Below are 10,359 nucleotides of genomic sequence, written 5' to 3'. Positions count from 1 at the left end.
ACAGGAGCCACATGCCACATGAGAGCCACACACCACACAGGAGCCACATGCCACATGGGAGCCACACACCACATGGGACTACATGGGGCCCACATGCCATGCAGAAGCCACATGCCACACAGGAGCCACACGCCACACAGGAGCCAGTGCCACATGGGAGCCACATGCCACACAGGAGCCATGTGCCACGCGGAGTCACACACCACACATTGGCCTTGGGAGCCTTACCTTGGAAGGCAGAGGGCCTGGCCGGATCAGGTGGAGGTCAAGGGCCAGGGCTACACATGGATCCCTGCAGTCTCAGGGCCATCCTACCTGAAGGCTGATTTCCCTTTTAGATAACAAAGAACATCGCTTCTCGGCCTTTTGGCTAAGATCAAGTGTAGTATCTGTTCTTATCAGTTTAATATCTGATACGTCCTCTATCCGAGGACAATATATTAAATGGATTTTTGGAGCAGGGAGATGGAATAGGAGCTTGCTCCGTCCACTCCACGCATCGACCTGGTATTGCAGTAGATAACAAAGAACAACAAAGCTTAAACATTTTTGAAAGTTTTAAAGCTATAAACAAAAGCAAAGCACACATCTATTTCTTTTTTTTCTTTTTTCTTTTCTGAGATGGAGTTTCATTCTTGTTGCTCAGGCTGGAGTGCAATGGCACGATCTCAGCTCACTGCAACCTCTGCCTCCCAGATTCAAGCAATTCTGCCTCAGCCTCCTGAGTAGCTGGGACTACAAACATGTGCCACCATGCCCAGCTAATTTTGTATTTTTAGTAGAGATGGGGTTTCTCCATGTTGGTCAGGCTGGTCTCGAACTCCTGACGTCAGGTGATCTGCCCACCTCGGCCTCCTAAAGTGCTGGGATTACAGGCATGAGCCACCATGCCCGGCCAAACACATCTATTTCTTCAGTAGCAGGGGTGGAGCTAGCCAGAGCTTGACATCATGCGTACAGTAGAAAGGAGAGCACAATTTGCAGACAAGTCTAAAGGAATGATGGGATGGGCACACGAGGCGCCTGCTGGACACCGTGCAGCCAACACCACGGCAGCTGCCTCCATGGCCTGCAAACATTCCGGAAAAGTCATCTGTGGGTGTGCCCGGCACAGGCTGGACGTGCAACACCCAGCTGCCTCCATGGGCTGGGAATATTCCAGAAGGTCATCTGCGGGCACACGTGGCTCGGGCTGGAAGTGCAATACTGACCAATCAGCATCCACTGCCTTCTCCCCAGGAAACCCCTATGCTTCCAGAGGCTGCTGTGCATTCCCTGGTTCACTGGGCCCTTGTGGTTTGAGGTTTATTCCTTCCCACCCTGGGATCCATTTGTTATTTGATCAGAACAAAGTTTTCTGTCTCCTCTCACCTGATTCCAATCAGGCATCCAATGTGTCAACCCCAAGTGTGGGGAAAAAACAACCGTGGTAGCCCCCCCAATCCAGCCTTCCCACACCCTAGGGCCAGGCCTGACCTGCCTTCTTCTCCTTCCCAAGCCTTAAATAACTTTGCAGCTAAAAGTAATGACCACTGCAATAAACCAAATGTCTGTGTCCCCAAAAAATCCACAGATTGAAATCCCAACCCCCAAGGTGGTGGTGTTGGGAAGTGAGGATGTGGGGAGGGGATTAGGCCACGGGGATGGGGCCGCATGGATGGGCTCAGCGCTCTTCTAAAAGGCACCCAGCAAGCAGCTCTCTTGCCCTCTCCCTCCGCCCCGCCCCCCACAAGGACACAGGGAGAAGGTGGCCCTCCGCAACCCAGAAGAGGCCCTCACCAGAATCCAACCTGCTGCCACCCTCACCTCAGACCTCCAGCTTCCAGAACTGTGAGAAAGGGGTGTCTGTGGTTCAGAAGCCACCCAGCCTTGTGGGACTTTGTGAGACTGCCCCCAACAATCTCCAACACCGTTAAAATGGCCAATGGCAAGTTTTATACATGATAATAAATCATTGAGCATGACATCAACTTTGAACATAGCAAAACCTTAAAAAATGTGTAAAATAATACCCAGAGTGCCATTTTTTCTGTCAATATTTGTTGGGAAACTGCTATGTGCCAGGCCCTGCTGCAGGGGCTGAGAGACCCCAGTAAATAAGACCAGACATCAGGGTGGGGTCTACACCCTCTTGGGGGGTACAGAGGTGGGGGGCAATGAGTCTAGGGAGATCCTCAAGCAGGGTGAGGAGAAAGGGACACTGTGGAGATAGGACCAATGTGGTGCATGGACCAGCTGCCACCCAGGCTCCCCGGAAGCCGAGTCTGCCGTGGAAGTTAATGGAGAAGCTGCCTTTGCTCCACAGCAACGTGGAATAGAGGGAGGGACTGGGGGCAGAGGAGGAAGAGGCAGCCTCAGCAAAGGTCCCAGCCAATCCCCTGGGGAAGCATAGAGCTGGACAGCCCTTCAGAGTCTTCTTGAATCAGGGCAAGTAGATGAGACCTGGGACCCCCAATCTGACCAATCACTGGCTGCAGTCACACCTGTGATGACCAGGCAGTGGCCCCACCTGACAGGAGGGACACCGGCACATCCACCCAGGGGGAGCCAGGGCTCAGGCGGCATCCACCCCCCAGACCCTCACGAGGGAGCGGGCAGGTGCAGGTGCAGCTCTCCGGCAGGGCAGCAGCAAGGCCCAGGCCTCCAGGCAGAGACTTTCTTGCCCCCTGCCCATTTTTGCTTTATGTAAGGTGGAGGAGCAGGGTGGGGAGTGGAGGCTGGGGTGGGGAGTGGAGGTCGGGTGGGTCGGGGTGTGTCCGGGGGTCTCAGTTTCTGAGCACAGATTCTTTTAAGGATTCCTTTGCTTTCTGCTCATGGCTCTTCTTGGCAGGTGCAGGTGTGGGTGCTCATGATTCCTATTTTACAGATGAGGAAACTGAGGAGGTTCAAAGTGGCCCTTCCCAGAGGGATGGAGGATGGGGGCACGCTCAGGTCTGTCTCTTGAGCCAGAATGTGCCCCCATCATCCATCCCCCTGGGAAGGGCCACTTTGTGGGGCACCCCCAGTTGGTTTATTCTGTGTCTGGAGAAGGGGCCAGGCTGGGGAAAGAGAGACCCTAGGCTGCACAGAGACTCCACTTCTAGCAACAATCAGAGTGATGTTTCTCTGGAATTAGCTTACAGGACACCCTCCTCCTCCCAAAAAAGGGCATAATTTAAAAGCAGACAGATTTGTCCACGAATATTCAGCTCTTATGCAAACAGCAAACCTGGCCTACAGACAGGATGTTTTCTATTGTCATCTTGAACATTTCTCAGAACAAAACACCTGCGTGTTTCCACGGTCACTCCTGTCCATAATCACAGTGATAATTGTGTTTCTGCAGCTTTTGTAGTTTTCTCCTGCAAACACCTCCCTTTTCTGGGGCTGTTTCTGGTATTCTGAATTCACCAAGTAAGAATGCCATATGGAAGGTGTAATTTTCGCTCAATTACTTTTCAGCCTCTTAAGAACACTGCTTTTTCCCCAATGGTTATTTTTTTTCTTGAGAGAAGTTACTTCCCTTTTTTTAAATACATAATTTTCTTTAAAGTATTCCTGAAACTCATATTATGTTTTGCCCTTGATTATTTTTTCAAAATGACACTGCAATTTTTGTTACCAGAAGGAGGAAAAATGAAATAAACCTGAAATAGGGGATGATGTGTGTGTCAGTATCATGAATGCACATGTGGGCTTATAAATGTCCTGTCCTGTCAATTAACCACACCCATCCATCCACCCCATGCTGGGACCATCCTGGGAACCTAGAGGATGCAGGGCAGGTGAGCCCCCAAACTAGGGCTTAGCCCAGGAGGGTTCTTGGCTTCAACCAGGAAAGAGTTTGGCGGGGAGGTGGTGGTGTTAGACACTGACTTCTATGGACACAGCAGGGCACAGCAGCAGCCAAGGTGCTGCTCCGTGAAGAGTGGGGCTACCTGACAGGCAGGGTGTGCAGAGTAGCAGCTAAGGGCACTTTTAATTATACATGAATTGAGGGGTGGTTTATGCAGAAATTTCTTGAAAAAGGGTGGTGACTTCTAAGCCATCAGGTTGATGCCATGGAAAGGGTCAGAAACCCCAGGTTTTGCCGTGGCGATGATGAAGTGACATGGCACCCCGGTGGGCATGTCTTACAGAAAGCTGCTTCTGCTCATCCCTGTTTTAGCTAGTCCTCAATTTGGTCTGGTGTCTGAGCCCAGGCTCTAGGGTTGAGTCCTGCCCCCTACCTCACAGGGGGCCTCAGACAGCTCACAGAGAAGGGGTCAAGCCATTGAGTGGCAAGGACACCCTCCCCCATGCAGAACTAGAGTGTGCAGCCCACACCAGAGGGAGCAGCCTTGGTGCAGGTTGGGGGGCAGCTGCAGCCTTCCAGGTAAACGTGCATGCAAAGACCCTGAGACCAGAGGAAGAAGCCATACCCAGCAGCAGCCTCAGGACCAGGGCTGAGGGAGGCCCCAGGGGAAATAAGGCAGAAGAAAGGCAGGAAAAGCATTTATGTGGAAGAAGAAGCTAAGGGGTGCTAGTTGACCAGGAAGAAGGAAAGCATTGTCCAACCACACAGAATCAAGAAGCTGGGGAGAACTTTCAGAAGGAGAGTGGACCTCAGGTCCTTCCCACATGCCATTTAAATGCAGCTCCCAAAACTACTTTAAAGTTCATATGGAACCAAAAACGAGCCCGCATTGCCAAGACAATTCTAAGCAAAAAGAACAAAGCTGGAGGCATCATGCTACCTGACTTCAAACTATACTACAAGCCTGCAGTAACCAAAACAGCATGGTACTGGTACCAAAACAGAGATATAGACCAATGGAACAGAACAGAGGCCTCAGAAATAATACCACACATCTACAACCATCTGATCTTTGACAAACCTGACAAAAACAAGAAATGGGGAAAGGATTCCCTATTTAATAAATGGTTCTGGGAAAATTGGCTAGCTATATGTAGAAAGCTGAAACTGGATCCCCTTCCTTACACCTTATACAAAAATTAATTCAAGATGGATTAAAGACTTAAATGTTAGACCTAAAACCATAAAAACCCTAGAAGAAAACCTAGGCAATACCATTCAGGACATAGGCATGGGCAAGGACTTCATGTCTAAAACACCAAAAGCAATAGCAACACAAGTCAAAATTGACAAATGGGATCTAATTGAACTAAAGAGCTTCTGCACAGCAAAAGAAACTACCGCCAGAGTGAACAGGCAATCTAGAGAATGGGAGAAAATTTTTGCAATCTGCTCATCTGACAAAGGGCTAATATCCAGAATCTACAATGATCTCAAACAAATTTACAAGAAAAAAACAAACAACCCCATCAACAAGTGGGCAAAGCATATGAACAGACACTTCTCAAAAGAAGACATTTATGCAGCCAACAGACACATGAAAAAATGCTCATCATCACTGGCCATCAGAGATATACAAATCAAAACCACAATGAGATACCATCTCACACCAGTTAGAATGGCGATCATTAAGAAGTCAGGAAACAACAGGTGATGGAGAGGATGTGGAGAAATAGGAACGCTTTTACACTGTTGGTGGGACTGTAAACTAGTTCAACCATTGTGGAAGACAGTGTGGTGATACCTCAAGGATCTAGAACTAGAAATACCATTTGACCCAGCCATCCCATTACTGGGTATATACCCAAAGGATTATAAATCATGCTGCTATAAAGGCACATGCACAAGTATGTTTATTGTGGCACTATTCACAATAGCAAAGACTTGGAACCAACCAAACAATGATAGACTGGATTAAGCAAATGTGGCACATATACACCATGGAATACTATGCAGCCATAAAAAAGGATGAGTTCATGTCCTTTGCAGGGACATGGATGAAGCTGGAAACCATCATTCTCAGCAAACTATCACAAGAACAAAAAACCTAACATCACATGTTCTCACTCATAGGTGGGAACTGAACAATGAGAACACTTGGACACAGGAAGGGGAACATCACACACCGAGGCCCATCATGGGGTGGGGGGAGGGGGGAGGGAAAGCATTAGGCGATACACCTAATGTAAATGACGAGTTAATGGGTACAGCACACCAACATGGCACATGTATACATATGTAACAAACCTGCACGTTGTGCACATGTACCCTAGAACGTAAAGTGTAATTAAAAATAAATAAATAAATGCAGCTCCCTAAGTTGGAGCTCCTCAGAGCTGCACTCCTAGCGGGCTAGGGGCTGGAACACTTGCTCTCCGGGGCTGAGAAGCTGCAGTCTGAGCCAGAACCTCCTCATGTTTGCTGAATTTGAAGGTTCCAGAGCTAACACTTTAAGGATTCCTTAAGAAATGGTGAAGTATGTTTAAGTTTCTGTTAAACGTACTTTTTGCATTGTAAGATGCAGGGATGTGGTCTCATGCTGGGCAGTAGGGAGCTTGGCCATTAAGGAGCTGAAGAGCCAGGCTCCAGCTCCCTAACGAGGGAAGGCATCCCTTGCTGCTGTGGTGTTGGGAGTCCTCAGGGGTTTTTTTCCCTGCTGAAGATGAAAAGGCCTCCACAATCCCTTTTGATTAAAAGAAACACAAAAAAGAATATTCTTCAGAAAGGAGCAGCGCCGCTATTCACTGTGCATAGTGCACAAAATGGAACTGAGGAGGAATCAGCTTTGCATGGTGTGTGGGTGCAGCCGGTGGAGCGGGAGAAGGTGCCCGGCACGGGGCCTGGACACCCAGCAGGATGCAGGTGACCTCCTCGGACCCACAGAGCAGAGCCCAGGGCTGCACTCCCCCAGCAAGCCCTGGGGCACCAGCCCACTATGTTCCAGGCACATACTCAGCATTCACCCTTCCTCTCTCTGTCTTCTAATTACCTCTGCTTTTGTCTTCTCTCGCTAGCAAACACCCACTCCTGGAAGCTAGGGCCAGGTTTGATGCTTCTTCTTCCCTCTCTCTCTCTTTCCTTGTCTCTCCCCTCCCTGACACCCTGCCCACTCAGCCCGTGGCCCACTTCTCACCCCACAGCCTGTGCTCAAAACAAATGCACCAACAAGTAAAGGTGTGAGTGCGTGGAAATGGGCACCCCTGCCCTCCACTGTCTCCTTGGAGACCAACCAGGAGGGAACAGATGGGGCCGGAAGAGTTCTGTACTAGGCGCATGCACTAGTTTCCTGCACTGCTATAATGAATTGCCAGGAACTAGGTGGCAGAAAGCAGTGCCCATTTACTCCTGCATGTCCCTAGAGGCCAGGAGCGCTAAGCCAAGTTGGCAGCAGGGCCAGGCACTGGAAGCTCCAGGAAAAGAGCCTTCCTTCCTACCCCTTCCCACTTCCAAAGGCTCCTGGTGTTCCCTGGCTTGTGGTTGCATCACTCTAGGCTCTGCCCCTGTGGTCTCAGGGGGCCCCCCTCTGTGTCCATGTATTCCAGTTCCCTGAGCCCTTTCTAAACCCTCTCTCTCCCTCTGGCTGCTACAGACAGTTGCTTACAGGCTGCTGCCCCATTCTGATGGTGAACTCTTAGAGCAGGGGTGTCCAAGCTTTTGCCTTCCCTGGGCCATGTTGGAAAAAGAAGAATTGTCTTGGGCCACACATACAAGATACTAACACTAACAATAGCTGATTAGAAAAAAAAAAAAAAAGAAAGAAAGAAGAAAGAAAGAAAGAAAGAAGAAAGAAAGAAAGAAAGAAAGAAAGAAAGAAAGAAAGAAAGAAAGAAAGAAGAAAGAAAGAAAGAAAGAAAGTCACAAAAAATCTCATAATATTTTAAGGAATTTATGAATTTGTTTTGGGCCACATTAAAAGCCATCCTGGGCCACATGGAGCCCAAGGGCAATGGGTTTGACAAGCTTGTCTTCAAGGATGAGACCCCCCCCATGCCCTCACCCATGCCCACCCCAAGTCCAAAGCCTGGCCTGAGCAAGCATGTTGAGATCAACAAACCAGAAATGCTAGGAGCTCAGCTTTTAAAAATTTGAAATTTTTAAAACTTCAAACAAACAAACAAAACCCTCTGGACCCGGATGGTTTTGCTGGATGAGTCTACCAATTGTTTAAAGAAGAATTAACATCAATTCCATACCATCTTTTCCAGAAAATATTGGAGGATGGAACACTTCCCAAATGTTCTGTAATACCACTACCCTGATTTGTAAAAAGATGAAACAGTACCCCAAAAATTACAGATAATAGCTTCATCAACTTAAACGTAAAAATTGTTATCAAAATAAATTCAACAATGTGTGAAAAGGATTACACATCATGACCAAGGGGGAGTCATTTCAGGCATGCAAGGCTGGTTCAATGTTTGAAATGTAATCCACCCTGCAACAAGTCAAAGAAGAAAAATCGTATGATCATATCAATTGATGCACAAAAAACATTTGGCAAATTTAACACTCATTCATGATTGTATAAAGTTCACCAAGTTATAGATAAGACAGAATTAACTCCAAGAATATGAGTAAAAATAGACCTACATCTAATGTCATACTCAATGGTGAAAGATTGAAAGCCATCCTCCTAAGCACAATAACAAAGCAAAGAGTCCCCTCACTGCTTTCATACTGTATCCCACTAGAGGTTTGAGCCACAGCGGCAAGAATGGGAGGGGCAGGCAGAGAGGGAGGAAGAAAACGAATGTTTTAAATACAGAGGAGAAAGGAAGAAATATAGCTATCTCTCTTTGCAGATGATGTGGTTTTCCATGTGGAAAATCTCAAGGAATCTACCAAAAACAAACAAAAACTCTTAGAACTGAACTGAGTTCAGTAAGGCCACGGGATACAAGATAAACATACACAAATCAATTGTATTTCTATACATAAGCAACAAATACATAAACATTGAGATTAACAGCAGTACCATTGACCATTGCTCTAAACCTGAAATCCTTAGGTGTAAATCCGTGAATTCATGTACACACTTGTCTGCTGTGATAAAAGAAAAACCTCAGCCAAATTAAATTTAAAGGAGTTTAATTGAGCTATGAATGGTCTGTGGGTCGGGCAGCCCCCAGAATCCCAGCAGATTCACAGAGACCCCAATGCAGCCACATAGTGGAAGATTTATTGACAAAAAAAAAAAGGAAACTATGTAAAAAAATCGGAAGTGTGAGGTACAGAATAGCTGGATTGGTTACAGCTCAGCATTTGCCTTGTTTGAACACAATCTGAACACTCAGCGGTGTATGAGTGGGTGAAGTACCCCTGCTGGGATTGGCCAAGACTCAGCCCATGCTGAGACTCAGCATGCATTACAGGTGCATACTCCTAAGTTAGGTTTTCAGTCTTGTCTACCTATTAAGCTAGGTTGCAGTTTGTCCACAAGGACTCAAATATAAAAGTACAGAGTCCTTTTCAGACCATATTTAGTTCACTTTAACAGCTGAAAACCACAAAATATGTATGGAGGAATTCAGAGTAGATCTAAACAAGTGGAGAGACATGCTATGTTTAGAGGTTGAAAGACTGCATACAGTAAATACGTCAACTCTCCCCAAACTGATAAATCAGTTTAACACAAACCTCATAAAAATCGCAGAAAGATTTTTTGTAGATATAAACATGTTAATTTAAGGAGATATATATTTTAAAAAGGAATGAAAGTAGCAAAAAACAATTTTGAATACAGGATGAATTGGGAGGAACCAGTCTATCCAATCTCAAGACTTATTATACAGCTACAGCAATCAAGACTCGGCAGTGTTGTCAGAGGAACAGACTAATGGAACAGAATGGAAAACTCAGAAATGGACCCACTAGTATATGTCCAACTGATTTTTGTCAAAGGCGCCAAAGCAATACAGCAGAGGAAAGATAGGGTCTCAACTGATGATGCTGGAGCAACTGAACGTCTGCAGGCCAACACCAGAAGAGTCTCCACTGAAGTCCCGCGCTTAACACAAAATTTTACTGAAAATACCTCATGGACTTAAATGTAAAATGTAAAACCACAAAAGTTTCCAGGAAACTTCAGAGAAAATCTTCAAGATCCAGGGCTAGACAAAGAGTTCTTAGACTTGACATTGAAATAACAATTCATAAAAGAAATCATTGATTGAATTTGGCTGCTGGAAAATTAAAAGCTTTTGCTCTGAGAAAGACTCCATTAAGAGGATGAAAAGACACACTACACACTAGGAGAAAATATTTGCAAACCACATGTACAACAAATGACTAGTATCCAACATAGATAAAGAACTCTCAAAACTCAACAACGTAAAAACAAATTGTTTAATGAGAAGATAGGCACCAGACATGAACAGTCTACCAAGGAAGATGGAACCCAGAGCAAGAAGCTCTGTAGCAAAGAAGCACAGGAAAAGAGGATCAATATCAGTAGCTGTCAGGGACATGCAAAGTCAAAATCACAATACGGTACCAGCTATTGGAATGGCTAAGACACTACCAAA

At 46.5% G+C, this 10,359-nt stretch overlaps 1 non-coding gene across 1 annotated transcript; it reads left to right on the top strand.

Moving 5' to 3' along the window:
• Nucleotides 1-350: 350 nt before the first annotated feature.
• Nucleotides 351-543, top strand: LOC129478211 (U2 spliceosomal RNA). Its single transcript, XR_008656355.1, has one exon. It is a non-coding gene; the product is annotated as a U2 spliceosomal RNA (small nuclear RNA).
• The last annotated feature ends 9,816 nt before the right edge of the window (nt 544-10,359 follow it).

This window comes from Symphalangus syndactylus, chromosome 2 (assembly GCF_028878055.3).
Source record: "Symphalangus syndactylus isolate Jambi chromosome 2, NHGRI_mSymSyn1-v2.1_pri, whole genome shotgun sequence".
Lineage (NCBI taxonomy): Eukaryota > Metazoa > Chordata > Mammalia > Primates > Hylobatidae > Symphalangus > Symphalangus syndactylus.
Note: the sequence above shows the minus strand (reverse complement) of the source record. Positions and strands in the feature narration are given on the sequence as shown.